We start from the raw sequence: 14,087 nt of genomic DNA, 5'->3' as shown, positions 1-14,087 counted from the left end.
GTGTGAAGTGTATCCCTAGGCCTTTGAGTTGTTTTCTTGTTGTTGTCTTAGTGTTTTTTAAACAGCTTTATTGAGATATAATTCACAAACCATATGATTCATTCATTTCAGATGTACATAATTCAATGGTTTTTAGTATATTCATAGATAAGTGCAGCCATCTCCATAATGAGTTTTAATATTTTCATCACCTCAAAAAGAAATCCTGTACTCTTTAGCTATCCCTCCTGTATCTTCCCATTCTCCCATCCTCTAGGCATCTACTAATCTACTTATAGTTTCTACAGACTTCCCTGTTGTGGAAATTTAATATGAATGCATTATACACTATGTGGTCTTTCATGATTGTCTTCTTTCACTTAGCATAATTTCAAGGCTCATCCATGTAGTAGCATGTCAATGCTTCATTCTTTCTTATGGTGAAATTAAAATTCATTGTATGAATATACCACATTTTGTTTATTCATCTGTCAGTTGGACAAACTGGACATTTGAGTTGTTTTTACCTTTTGGCTATTAAAAATAATGCCACTATAGACATTTGAGTGCAAGTTTTTATGTGGACATATGCTTTCATTTCTTTTGGCTATATACCTAAGAATAAAATTGTTAGGCTATATGATAACTCTGTGTTTCATCATTTGAAAAACTGCCAGACTGTTTTCCAAAATGGCTATACTACTTTATGTTCCTATTTATATTCCCAGAAGCTTATGAGGATCCTGATTTCTCTACATTCTTGCCAACACTTGTTATTATCTGACTTTTTTATTCTAGCCATCCTAGTAGATATGAAGGGCTATTTCATGATTCTGATTTACATTTCTCTGGTAATTAATGATGCCAACCATCTTTTCACTTGCTTATTGGCCATTTGTATATTTTCCTTGGAGAAATACCTATTTTGAGGGGCACCTGGGTGGCTCAGTCACTTAAGCATCTGCCTTCAGTTTAGGTCATGATCCCAGGGTCCTTGGATTGAGCCCTGCATCAAGCTCCCTCCTCAGCAGCGAGTCTGCTTCTCCCTCTTCCTCTCCTTCTGTGATCTCTCTCACTCTCTCTCTAATAAATAAAATCTTAAAAAAAAACATAATTAAGAAATGCCTAATTTTTAATTGAGTTATTTGTCTTTTTATTATTGAGTTGTACAAGTTCTTTATATATTCTGGATATAAGTCCCTTATGGGATATATGATTTGCCAATATTTTTTCCCATTAGATTATCTTTTCACTTTCTTCATGGTGCCCTTTGGAGCACAAACATTTTTAATGTTGATGAAGTTTTAAAGAAATTTTGTTACATGGTGTTTCCAACACCCCAGAAGCATGAATCAGCTTCTGATATTGCCTAACTCCCTCACCCTACTCTTTGACATGACCACCTTGAACTCCTCCCATTCATCCCCACACCCCATCTCCCATCCAGGTTCAAGCCACACTGTGCTTCCTTCCATCTCAAAGACTCATCAAGCTTTTTCTTACATTTGAATCTTGATATACAGATATCAGTTCAAATATTACTTCCTCAAAGAGGTCCCCCCAACACTCAATTGAATCACATCTAATTGTTACCCCATTCCCTGTTTGATTTTCCTCATAATACATCTTGGTTGTTGACATACTGTGTAAATATTAAATTATCTCACCAGAATAAATGCTTTATTGGTGTATCCATTAGTTATCCATTTTGTTCACTGCTTGTCCTAAGTTCCTAGAGTAGTATTTGCCATATAGTAGGTGCTCAATAAATATCTGTTAAATGAATGAATGAATTCTGCAGCCCAGACATTATGCTAGGAACTAGGGGCAAAAGAGTAAATAAGACAGACCCCTGAACAGGGGTAGTATCCCATTAGAAATATGCCTTGTGGTCAGTGTTCTTGAAGGGGGTATATGTTTGTTTGCAAGAGATTCACTTGGCAGGATAAGTTCACTTTTTTATTAAATTTTTAAGTTTAATTTCAGTATAGTTAACGTACAGTATTATATTAGATCCAGCTATACAATATATTGATTCAACAATTCTATACATGACTCAGGGTTCATCATGATCAGTAGTTATTTTTAACTATTTTTAAATAAAAAATATTTATTTTTTAAATAATAAATTATTATTTAGTATAGTAATAAATAATATTGCCTTAAAGACATGCAATACTCAAGACTCTTTAATAAATTTTATTCTGTTCACACATATACTTTTTACTGCATTGAACTCCTGCTAACTCCCTTTACAATAATTTTTTCTTTAATTTTCACTACTAGTAAAGAGAAGTGAATGGACCTGATGATAGTCTCCTCCTTCTGTCTTACTGACTGATAAATCATAATCATAATCATAATCACAACAATACTTAGAAAAAGTTTGCTGCCTATCCTCAGGAGGGAGGAAACAGCTATTCCCCTCTAGTTGAAAGACCCACCCTGGAGGGGTCTAGTTGAATGATCTACTTGAAAGACGCACCCTGGTGAGTGGGAGGCTGCATTTCAGTCCCAGCTTACCTAGAATTAGGTGTGTAACCATAAGTGCTGGGTACTTTTTTAGGCTCCAATATCTTCCCCAGTGATTTTCAGTTGATGAGATCTTTGCTACTTAATTCATGGAATTTGTGTGAAGATCAAATAGGGTAGATGTCAAAATACTTCTAGCTCCTCCGGGGCAGGGAATGTACCATAATCAGCTCGGTATCTCCAGGGACACTCAGATTTAATCAGGTGCAAAATAACGCTTCCTAAAAGAATCCATATACTCTTAATGCACCTCCACACCCTTGCCTAACTGATTTCTTCTGCCTGGAATGATATGTGCCTTCCCTTTTCCCCCCAACTCCCTTCCACATCTCAATGTTTGTGTAAACATCCTTTCATTCAAAAGAATGCTGGTTTTGAATACTCTGAGCTTTGGAATCTTCAATGTATCAGTCATATAGGGATTAACAGCCTCAAGATTAAATAGGAACGACTGAATTACACTCTATAACAGGAAACACATATACAGATGCTATAACAAACTAGAAAGGATATTCACTGTGTTTCTAAGTTTCCAAGTCCTAAGTAACCAGTGATAATTCTCAATCAGCCTGGCCAAGAAATGTCTACTATGGGCTGGTCTAGAGCATTCTTTTTGCAGTCTCTGTGATACTTCTGTCTGTCTATACTGCTCACCTTTTTTGCCATCAGCATTGATCTATTCAATCCTTGCTTCAGAGTGTGTTTCAGAAGCTATTAGTTCTTGCTTACACATGTTTTAAAACCATGTACAGTTGTGCAGATTGTGCACTACAGAGAAGCACCCAGCTTGGTGGGAGTGGGGGAGTGGTAAGAGTAAGGACTGGAATCCAGCCTATCCTGTGCTGGCCATACTGGGAGGAAGAGGGTCTTTTGTAATCTATCCACCTAGAGGCAGTGCAACTTGGCAATTTATAGTATATAAACTTGTAGAAACTCTCTTTCAAAATACCAAGTGAAGAACTCCTCTTTATCAATTAATTTCTACAGAAGACTACATCCCTCCAAAACTTGGGGTACAGGGGCCAGCTCTAGGATGCTGGCTTTGCATCTCCCTAATCTCGATGTTTCTGGTCGAGGGCCCATGGTTTCTCTCTCCTCGATCAGCATTCACCATCCTGAAAGAGGAGGCGGTTTTTAAACCTTTTTTTGAAAAAAAAAAAAAACAAAAAACCAAAACAAAACAAAACAAAAAAAAAAAAACATTCATTTCTTGATAGGGGGTCTGAAGGGAGAACTAGTATCTCTCTGGGATAACACTTCCTCTGTTTGAGAAGTCACTCATCCCAGTGGTAGCGATGGGGGTCGATGACAGTTAAATTATGTAATGTTCAATATCCTGGGGGCTACACATGCATTACAGCTGAAATGCAGCATCTAATGAGGAGGGCCACTCGATCTGTGACTTCTACCCCTATTTTCTTTACAAGACATTTCACAATATTGGAGTGAGGAGTAAAATAACTGTATAACGTGTGACTGAATACCAAAGAGGAACGAAACCACTCGCAATATTTTCTCAACATTTCTCTAAGGCCTTAATGAAATGTTAAGTTTCAAGGCCTCCACACAATTGAAATACATAGGATGCTCTATAAGGAAATTTTCACAGAAGCCAAAAACTCCATCATCATTAAAATTAAATATGTTGTCATTAAAAGAAGTGGGCTTCTTTTAAATGCACTGAAATGTAAAAATATTGCTTCAAACTTAAGTCCAACGCACCACAAAAGGAGGAGGAGATGGCTGTTGAAAGAATTAATAATGAGAAATGACAGAACTGTTTTATATCTATCGCTCTTTGTGTCTCCCCCTTCTCCTTAAAAGCAAAGATACTATAACAAAAAAATTTAATAAGTAAAAAATACATTTTAAATGAAAAACCATGATTAACTTATTAAGAACCATTAAGTATATAATTACAAGGATTCTATTACATTAAGATACCAATTTCTTTAAAGCCAGAAATAATACCTACTGAAACTTTAATTATTTAAATGAGAAGAGAAAGAGGCATGTTATCTTCTCTGACAAAGATTAAAATCAATTTAATTGCTTCTCTGCTGCCTTGACATGATTCTCGCTGTGAGTCAAGCAACCAAAAAGGGAAATTAATACTGCAGCTGTTAATCAAGTGATATCCGTGCACTCAGTTTGATTACATCAGGGAGAGAAGTGTCGCTCCCCGGCTGCCTCGGGAGCCCACACCACTGTGGCTGGTGGTGGCAGCTGGGTGGGCTCTGACACGCGTGGAGGTTGGACTTCGTTTCTGGAGCCTGTGAGAGCCCCGGCTGAGGCCCGGCCTCAGGAAGCTGCAGGTTGCTGTGTTCGAGGCGGTTCCACCAAGACAGAGGTCTGTTCCAAATTAAATTCACCCCTTGGCTCCTGCTTCTACTGTCCACAGTGTGAAGTACAAAGAAACGCAAGGGCATCGCAGGGCTGGAGAAGGAGAAAGAATAGGAGAACCTGGCTAAGATGATTTTTTTTTTTTTTTTTTTTTTTTTTTTTGCCTGTAGAGCATAACAATATATTTTTCAAGGTAGACAGCCACGGTTTCTAGAGGTCAAACACCAACTCTCTCACCCGAATTAGAACATGCATTTGAAAGCCAGGTACAGTGGCAAGCAGTGTGCACCTTGAGGCCCCAGATGTGCTGGTTTAAAAGCAAAGCTTTTGTCAGGCACCAGCCACTGAGTGAACATGCAGCAGCATCCACACTCGGCAAACTAATGTATCTGATTGTAAGAAAATGGTATTGTGAAATATTTATGAGGCTGGAAATACAAACCAGTACCCTGCCTCATCGTGTCTTATCAGCCCTTGTTAACTTTACAGATGATGAGAGGCACCGGGATAACTGAGGTTGTCAAAACGAATGGATCTCAGGCACTTTGCACCCATGGAGCTCAGTTGCATCAAAAGTCCTTTTGTTCAGGAACTTTTAACCCTCCTCTATCCTGTTTGCCTTCTCTTGTCACAGACGGAGGTGGATAATAACAAGTCTCAAGTAAATACATTCCGGAGAAGAAGCTTCTTCTGAGGACCTTCCCTTTTTCCGGGATAGAAGAAAACCTCCAGTTAGGGAGCGAGAAATTCAGTTCACAGGAAAAAGTTTTGTATTTGGGCTTTTTTAACATCCCTGCCAGTGACATGAAAGGATCATGAGCAAAATGCCCAGTTGGAGGAGAAGCCTGCATTTAGCAGGATACGCAGAAACACAAACAACAACAACAACAATAACAATAACCACACAAAACAAACAACACATACTGCTCCCCCCCCCCAAAGATTACTCCACCCTTTTTACATTTCAGAAAACTCAGCACTAGCTCAGGTCAGCCCAGGGGATGAGTTAAGATGCCCATCAGCTCTTATTTTATCTGAGCCCAGTTCACCTGTCCCCGGGATCTGTAGATGACTCTGCCTGGCTCTTTTTCATCAAATACAACTCATCCTACTATATTGGATCACCTTGCTGTTAGCCTGGCACTGTCCCTCCCCATTTCAATTTGACCAAATTGAAACAGATGCCCAGAGGCCACGGAGATCAAGACTGGTATAACAAAATTTGGAGCCAGTCTCCAAGCTTAAATCAATATTTAACGGTAAGCCTGCTTTTATTTATTTATTTTTTGGCAGGCTTTTACTGGCAAATATCACTTTAAACTGAAAGCCAGGAGCCTTAATTATAAAGGATGCCGTTCAGGCTATATTTTGAAAAACAATAACTCATTGGACAAGCCAACCTGGTGGTTTAAGGGATTGCACTCCCCCAGCACCAGGCAAGGAGAGGAGTGTTATTGCTTTCCGGATCCTTCAAGGATGTATTTAATTACCTCCTCTCCAAGCACGCAGAGGCCATTCAAATAGGGGAGAGGGGGGCAGGGGGGAGGGAGAGCCATTCCCCCTCTCAGTCCAACCCAGCAGAAGCCCCAGGCCCACCGGCGGCATCAGAGACAGGACACTTCGAGCAGGTGCAGGAGCGGGATCCTTGGATAGGAGCATGGTGAAAACCACTCGCCAAGGTGGGCACAGATCCCCCGCAGGACTTACACCCCTGGACCTGCAGCGAGAACCACAGACCCGCGTGCAGGCTCTTCCCTGGCGACCTTTGCTTCACCCCTCCGCTCCCCGACACGTGTGTCAAGCCTCCTCTGGCCAAGTCCACGTCATGGACAGCTGGGAAGGAAGTGACATTAGATTGGAACCCTGAGCCCCATTGGGGCTCAGCGAGCCTGGACTAGAGATTTTATTGCTTTAGCCTAATTTTTGCATTGAGTCGCAGACACCCAAATTCTGCTTTCATCTCCCCTCCTTTGAACAGTGATAGCCAAATAGAAACAGATGATCCACGTAAGTTATTATTAAAGATTAAAAAACAACAACAACAACCCAGTGCACACACGGGTATACAAATGACTCCACACCCAACCTAGCAAGCATAACACAGCTCACCAAGAAGCAGAAGGGACTGCAAGCAATCCTATAAGGAGGAAACCCCAGTCGCCACATGGGCCCCAAGCCCGGTTCTCCTCTGCCTGCCAGAACACATACCAGGAATGGTGGTGTCTTTCCCTACGTTGTCACGTTGTTTTACAAATGCAGACCAGCCTCCAGCCACCGCTCTCTTTCCTCTAGGAAGTAAAAATCCCAGGAAGCTTCTTCCCCTTGGAAGGCCACCCCCAAGCCCCCTGCACCCCTACTCCCCCACCCCAGGCCTTCCAGAGACTTGACACTTGCCTTTTGCTTCTCCTCCAGCTCTGGGCAGAATGACTTGCACAGGATCTCTTCCAGACGCTCCCATGGGTTCTCACACCCACCTCTGTGAGCAAAACGAGGGGGGGGGGGGCGCGTCTACACTGACACCAACACAGTTGTAGGGCTTTCATTTCATTTCATCGACTTCCCTCTGCAGCTCGTCTGTCTCCCCCATGTCTGCCGCCCGCAGCAGGAGATTAAAAGAACAGAGGAGATAGAAGCTCTTGTGAGAACCACGGGAATCTTGGCAGAACCTTTATAGGAACCATATGGCAGCAACTTTGCAATACAGGAAGCACTTCGAAGGGAGAAGATATTATTATTCCCAAGAAATTTTTCTCACCCGCACAAGGGAATTGAGCACTCCTGCCATGGGATGGGAGCAACATTTTCTGAAAAGACTGTACGGATATAGGTTGTATCTAACCTTAACGTAGCTCAGTCACAGTAGGTCATCGTTAATAACCCACAACGTGTTTTCCTAATCCCCCCAAAAAGAAGACAATATGCGGTATTTCCGATATTCCCTAGCTCTTCAAACCTGCTTAGACCGCATTTTACTCATCTGTGTAATGAAGAGATTGAACGAGACGAATGGTTTTTAATTTGTTCCCCTTGGTTGTAGACTCCTTTTTTCAATCAAAATCATATTCAGAGTAAGAACCCCAGTACACAAGACAGGATAATGACAGAGCCCATCGGATGCAGCAAGGGTGGAAGGCCTGGGTCCGCTTTTTTAGCCTCCTCCTGACTTTGTTCTTCTTTCCTTCCCTTTTCTTTCTTGCTTTTATTTTTTAAAGAATCTTCCCCAGATTATCACTCTTGGTTCACTTTAAACCATTGGAACAAAGAGAGACACCCATCCCCTCCAGTTCTAGCAGCTCCAGACACGCTGTACTCTCTGGGTAAAGAATGACAAGCTGGGAGTGACATTGCCTCAGTGGGTCCGTGACTTCACAAGCAGCCCCGCAGTCCGGCGGGGCCATAGGCTTCTCCCCGAACAATTTCAATGGGTGGCACTTGTCTAACAACCAGGACCAGCGCTGCTAGAGGAGGTGTCCCAGGACGCTGCCTCCAGCCCAGGCAGCTGTGGGGTGCGTGTGAATGAGCCAGCCACAGAGGAGAGAGAAAAAAATTGGCTGAAGAAGGGCATCACCACCCCCAAACCACCTCCAATTTAGAGCTTCTAGAATGCTCCAGTGGGAATGCATCAGAACTCTCACACCACAGGGATGCCTGAATATGGTTTGAATTTTGAGAATATATTCAAACTTAAGTTCGCTCTTGCTGTACTATATAGGGTTTATTTCCTAGGTCATCTTGATTTCCTCCTCCCTCAGCTGTCTGGTCCTAAAGAAAAGAACTCTGCGGACACTTTAATGGAAATGCTCCTGAACCAAGGGAACCCAACATTACTCTCGGTCAGATGAAAGCATGATGGCAGCGGCCTATTGAGAAAAAATACGACAACATCCCTTAAATGTGGACACCATAGATACATATGTGCTCATTATTATTCCTTGAGAACCTGTTCTAGAACAAGTAGTAATAGAATTCTATTACTGGGCATAATAGAATAGAATAATAGAATTCTCTGGGCATTAGTTAGGATGCTTTTATGAAAAAACCATTCTAGGAAGAAATGCAGAAGTAGCCCATTTCACAGGAAACATGGAAGACCAGTTCCAGTCCTCCATGACCACTGTTAGATTTTTTGAGTAGTGTTGGTTTGCCTTTCAAGGTGTAGTTTTAGAAGCCATCACTTTTTCCTGGATGAAAAACCTTGCGTATTTTACTTAACCTCTCAGAATACCTCACCCGAAAATGTGATGATGATGACAATACCTATATACCAGTCTAAATCGACTTCACAAGAGTAGAAAGGAGCTTGACACTTGAGGAGTAGCCAATGAGCCTACCACCCAGGCTCTGGGACTGGTGGAGTCAGCATCAGACCAAGACATTCAGGATACCTAGCAAGCTAACAGTTCGGTGGTCTTTAATCAGGTATCGTTATATATTTTTTAATATCTGTTCAACAATATCTACTGGAGATGCTGAGGGCTGCGATGAGAAAGAACAACTTCTGTCTACCAAATTCCATCTCCCCTTTTTTCTTAGCAGTTTAGCACTTGCCAACCATTAATACTCAAGAATTTACCTTGGGTGTCTTAGCACCTTCCCTCCAAACCAGCTTCTCTGTGTTTTTCTTATAATATAGACAGTATTGTTCCCGAGAGGAGTTCCAGAAATGTCATTTTTCTCCATCTTTTCAAATTTCCAGGGATAGTTCAGACCCCAAGGATATTCTAGCGCTCTAAATTATTGACAATATAGGAAATGACCCAGCTGACCTGCCAGTTTAAGCTGAGTCTGGATGGGGCCTCCTCCCTGACAACTTCCCAGCTGAGCTGACCTTCCAATTTAATTTGATTCTGGGTGGGCTGTCCTAGCAGATCTGTCAAATAATATCAGACGGTGTGGCAACCAAAGTCTTTGGGGTTGAGACAAACAATAACAGTTAATAAATCATAAAGACAAAAGCAGGGTTGAAAGTGAAGAAGGATGTTCTTTGGAGCTGGGACTGAGTGACTAGAACCAAGCAGAAGCCGGTCAGGCATGAAGGAGGTGTGTCCTGGTGCCTGGTCTTGGGCAATGTTGGTAGATGACTGCACCGTGTTCTGACACTTAGCAGGGACTCCAAAGTGTATCATTGTGCTAGGGCGACTTAAAGGTCGAAGAAGACAGGCTCTAGAGTTGTCGTGAGAACTAAGGATGATCATGCATATAATGGCTCCTGCTATTAGTGAGCTGTGGCTCCGTAATTAATAAGCAAATGCTGTGATCACTACCCCTACTGCCCTAATTACCAGTGTCTCCCAACTACAATCTGCTCGACACTTTTAGTCCTCGCAGAGAATGCAATTAATACTAGAGAAAGACATTAATAGAGATCAGGAGATTGAGGTTCAGAGAAAGCTGAGTTCAAATTCCAACCCCGTTACACTTCAGCTGTATGAGCTTAATCAATTCATGTCACCTGGAACCTCGATTTTCTATTTTCCAAAATGGGGATGATACTAATGGCTTGAACGGATGCTGTGGGATTGAAGGCAGCTTTCATAAAGGGTCTGGCCCACAGTGGTAGTCAGTAAATAATATTCGTTAGTGGTATTATTTCCATTTATTAAGTTGAACCATCACTGTGGGGGTCTTTGAAGCAGAGGAATGATTTTTTCTCCACTTATACAAAAAAAAAAAAAAAAAGGACAATTCCACAGGGCACTCCTGCCAGAGGAGGAGGCCCTCAATGTAAACCCATTAACATAAGCATTTTCAATCTATTCAGATGATAGCAAGAAAACTCCAGGGTCAGCCCAAAGTAGCTTTAGTTTTTACTCTTGTGGTTGTCCTTTCTTAGCCCACGGAGGGAGGTGGGAAGGCTTAAATGTCCTGAGAGATTGATTAATGGGGTATTTTTAGAAGAAAAACTTTTTTCTTGACTTGAGATTTGGGGATTTTAAAGTTCTAAATTGACCATCGGTGTCTTCAAAGATTAGAGAAGAATATATGAACTTCCCAGATTGTGTGAAAAACTGTGGGAGTATTGCACGTCTGTAGAATGGTTACCAAAAAAAAAAAAAAAAAAATCAGCAAACACTCCCTCCTGAGCGAGACTGAGGGAAATGGGGGGGAAAGGGGGGTGTGGGGGGGAAACCGGGTGCAGTAAACACAGGGGGCCCGGGGGGGGGGGCGAGACGGGGGGGAGGAGCCTGCAAGCCGCTTTCGTCGCGGGGGGACCCGTGCGCTCTGCACAGGGGCTGACCAAGCGGGAGCCGAGGCGGGGAAAACTCGCACTCAAGCCCCAACCCCACAGCCTGGGCCACGCACAGACCCGGCCTCAGGGGGCGGAGGGGGCGCCCCGAGGGCGGCGGCGGCACAGACTGCAGACGTCGGCGGCGGGACCCAGTCGTGCCGGGCCTCTCCCCAGCCCCCCCGGCCTCCCCCCCCCCCCCGGCCTCTCCCGGCCTCTCCCCATCCTCTCCGCAGCCTCTCCCATCTCCCCATCCTCTCCCCGCCTCTCCCGGCCTCTCCCCATCCTCCCCATCCTCCCGGGCCTCTCCCCATCCTCTCCCCATCCTCTCCCGGGCCTCTCCCATCCTCTCCGGGCCTCCCCATCCTCTCCCCATCCTCTCCCGGGCCTCCCCATCCTCCCAGCCTCTGCGAACCTCTCCATCCTCTCCCCATCCTCTCCCCATCCTCTCCCGGGCCTCTCCCATCCTCTCCCGCCTCCCGGCCTCTCCCACCTCTCCCATCCTTTCCGGGCCTCTCCCCATCCTCTCCCCGGCCTCTCCCCATCCTCTCCCATCCTCTCCCGGGCCTCTCCCCATCCTCTCCCCAGCCTCTCCCGAACCTCTCTCCATCCTCTCCCCATCCTCTCCCGGACCTCTCCCCATCCTCTCCCCATCCTCTCCCAGCTCCCGGGCCTCTCCCCATCCTCTCCCCAGCCTCTCCCCAGCCTCTCCCCATCCTCTCCGGGCCTCCCAGCCTCCCCATCCTCCCCATCCTCCCCGGCCTCTCCTGGGCCTCTCCCCAGCCCGCCGCCAGCACCCAGAGCGACGACGTGGGCGCTGCAAGCAGCCCGAGCTGGGTCTGCAGGTGTTCGGTGAAACCGCGCACAGCCCACCGAGGTCCCAGGGCTGGCAGTGGGCCGACGGGGAGGGGGAACGAGCCTCCCAGCTGTGGGGGCCCGCAGGGCGCCGGGGTGCTGAGCGCTCAGCGCCTCCAAGAGGGGCCACCCCCGCCCCCCGCCGCCGCAGTCTGTTCTTTATTTATTATTTATTTATTTATTTATTTATTTATTTATTATTATTTATGATTATTCATTATGATAGGACGAGTGAGAGAGAGAGAGGCAGAGACACAGGCAGAGGGAGAAGCAGGCTCCATGCACCGGGAGCCCGACGTGGGATTCGATCCGGGGTCTCCAGGATCGCGCCCTGGGCCGAAGGCAGGCGCCAAACCGCTGCGCCACCCAGGGATCCCCGCAGTCTGTTTCTGAGCTTCTGCATCCTCGCTTCCGGGGAGAAGGCTCAGCTTGGCAGAGGCCAGAGCCGCTAGGCGGCGGGCCTGGCGCCGGCAAGAGGCCCAGGGGCTCGGTGGGGCGGCCCGGCTCCGGGAGAGTCGCGGGGGCCGCGCGGGCCCGCACCCACCAGGCACCCCCGTCCCTCCCCGTCCGTCCCTTGATGGCCCTATTTGGACACATTTGCAAAAAGCGCTGCTCGCCCCCGCGCCTTTATTCCCCAAGTACAGCAGATGGCTTCGGCGCAGTGTTTCAAATCAGATGTTAGGCAGAGACGAGCCGGGCCCAGAGCATCTGGGTTTGCAAGAAGCAGGGTGCAGAGCGTGCGAGGCCGGGAGAGCGCCGAGGGGAGACCCCGCGGGAGGGCAGCGGCCTCCCCTCCCCACCTCCAGCCCCGGGATTCTTGTGTCTTTAACTTTAGTGTGAGGCAAGGTGCGCGCTCACAGAGCGCAGCAAGCGGATTGTTTCAGGAGGGAGAAATTTTAGGTCAATTCCTTTCCAACACACACGCATATACACACGGACAAAATGCTATCACAATTTTCCTATTTAAATTATTTAAATGGGGTATTACAAAGAGAAAGAAGTGGGGAGCAAATGAAAAAAAAAAAGGAATAATTCAGCTCCATGCAATGTTCATGTGTTTCAAAAACCTAAGTGGGTTGGGTTCAAAAGGACATGCTGCTGTTTCTGAAGATTATACTCTTGTCTTTTTAAAAGACTGTCAGGTACAGAGTTAGTGAAGTTGTGAGGCAAAGACACACGGTGTAGAAATTACTTGTTTTTGTCAATATCTGAAGAAAAATTGAGGAATCAGAGTGGTTTCAGAGTGTCCAGTTGGATATTTGTCAGCCTTGTTGACTGCCAGCTTGTTAGTCAAAGTATGGTGCTGTGACCTTAGGCATGCTCCTGTGCCTCCTTGGAGGCCCCAGTTTGATAATCTGCAAAATGAGAGGGAGGCCCCATCTTGCCCTAATATTCTATGAATAAATGAAATTCCACCTACTTAACTAATACATATTAAGTGCTATGATATCTGCTATAATACTTGGCACATAAGTGCTGAGGAAGTGATGGCTATCATCACGAATAACAATATAAACTTCCCATATCTGCCATTATCATCATATCAATTTTCTTTTCTTTTTTTTAAGACTTTATTTATTTATTCATGGGAGACACAAAGAGAGAGAGAGAGAGAGGCAGAGACACAGGCAGAAGGAGAACCAGGCTCCACGCAGGGAGCCTGATGTGGGAAGCGATCCCAGGTCTCCAGGATCACGCCCTGGACTGAAGGCGGTGCTAAACCGCCGAGCCACCCCGGCCGCCCTCAATTTTCTTTAAACATCAGTTGCTTTAACTTAAAAAGAAAAGACTGGGCAGCTCAGACTTAGACCGTGATCCTGGCTGGGCCTGTGGAGAAAGGGGGAAAGCAGATGCTCACATCCATACCTTACTTCTAGAAAGCAGAGTGAGCAGCCCATTATCATGTTCTCTTCTGGCAGCATTTCCTGATTTCACCAATGGTTTCTCTTGGGGATTGTTTGGAAAAGGAATATGGGCCCCAAACCTTTCCTTCTTCCCATCTCTGAAAGCTTTTTCTCATCTACTTAAAGATATGCTCTTCTTGGTCCTTAAAGCTATTTTAAAATAATATATATTTGTGTGTTCCCTATTCTGAAAAGTAATGACCTTTTCAACTAGAAAAGGTCTAAGAATAAACCAGTGGAAATTATAA

The 14,087-nt window shown here is 45.0% G+C and overlaps 1 long non-coding RNA gene across 1 annotated transcript; it reads right to left on the bottom strand.

The window, feature by feature from the left end:
• Window positions 1-4,476: 4,476 nt before the first annotated feature.
• On the bottom strand, window positions 4,477-7,160 carry LOC129519906 (uncharacterized). Its single transcript, XR_008666448.1, has 2 exons — window positions 7,063-7,160; window positions 4,477-4,947 (listed from the first exon to the last, which is right to left on the bottom strand). It is a non-coding gene; the product is annotated as an uncharacterized LOC129519906 (long non-coding RNA).
• Window positions 7,161-14,087: the final 6,927 nt, after the last annotated feature.

Source organism: Nyctereutes procyonoides, unplaced genomic scaffold (assembly GCF_905146905.1).
Source record: "Nyctereutes procyonoides isolate TBG_1078 unplaced genomic scaffold, NYPRO_anot_genome, whole genome shotgun sequence".
Taxonomy (NCBI): domain Eukaryota; kingdom Metazoa; phylum Chordata; class Mammalia; order Carnivora; family Canidae; genus Nyctereutes; species Nyctereutes procyonoides.
Note: the sequence above shows the minus strand (reverse complement) of the source record. Positions and strands in the feature narration are given on the sequence as shown.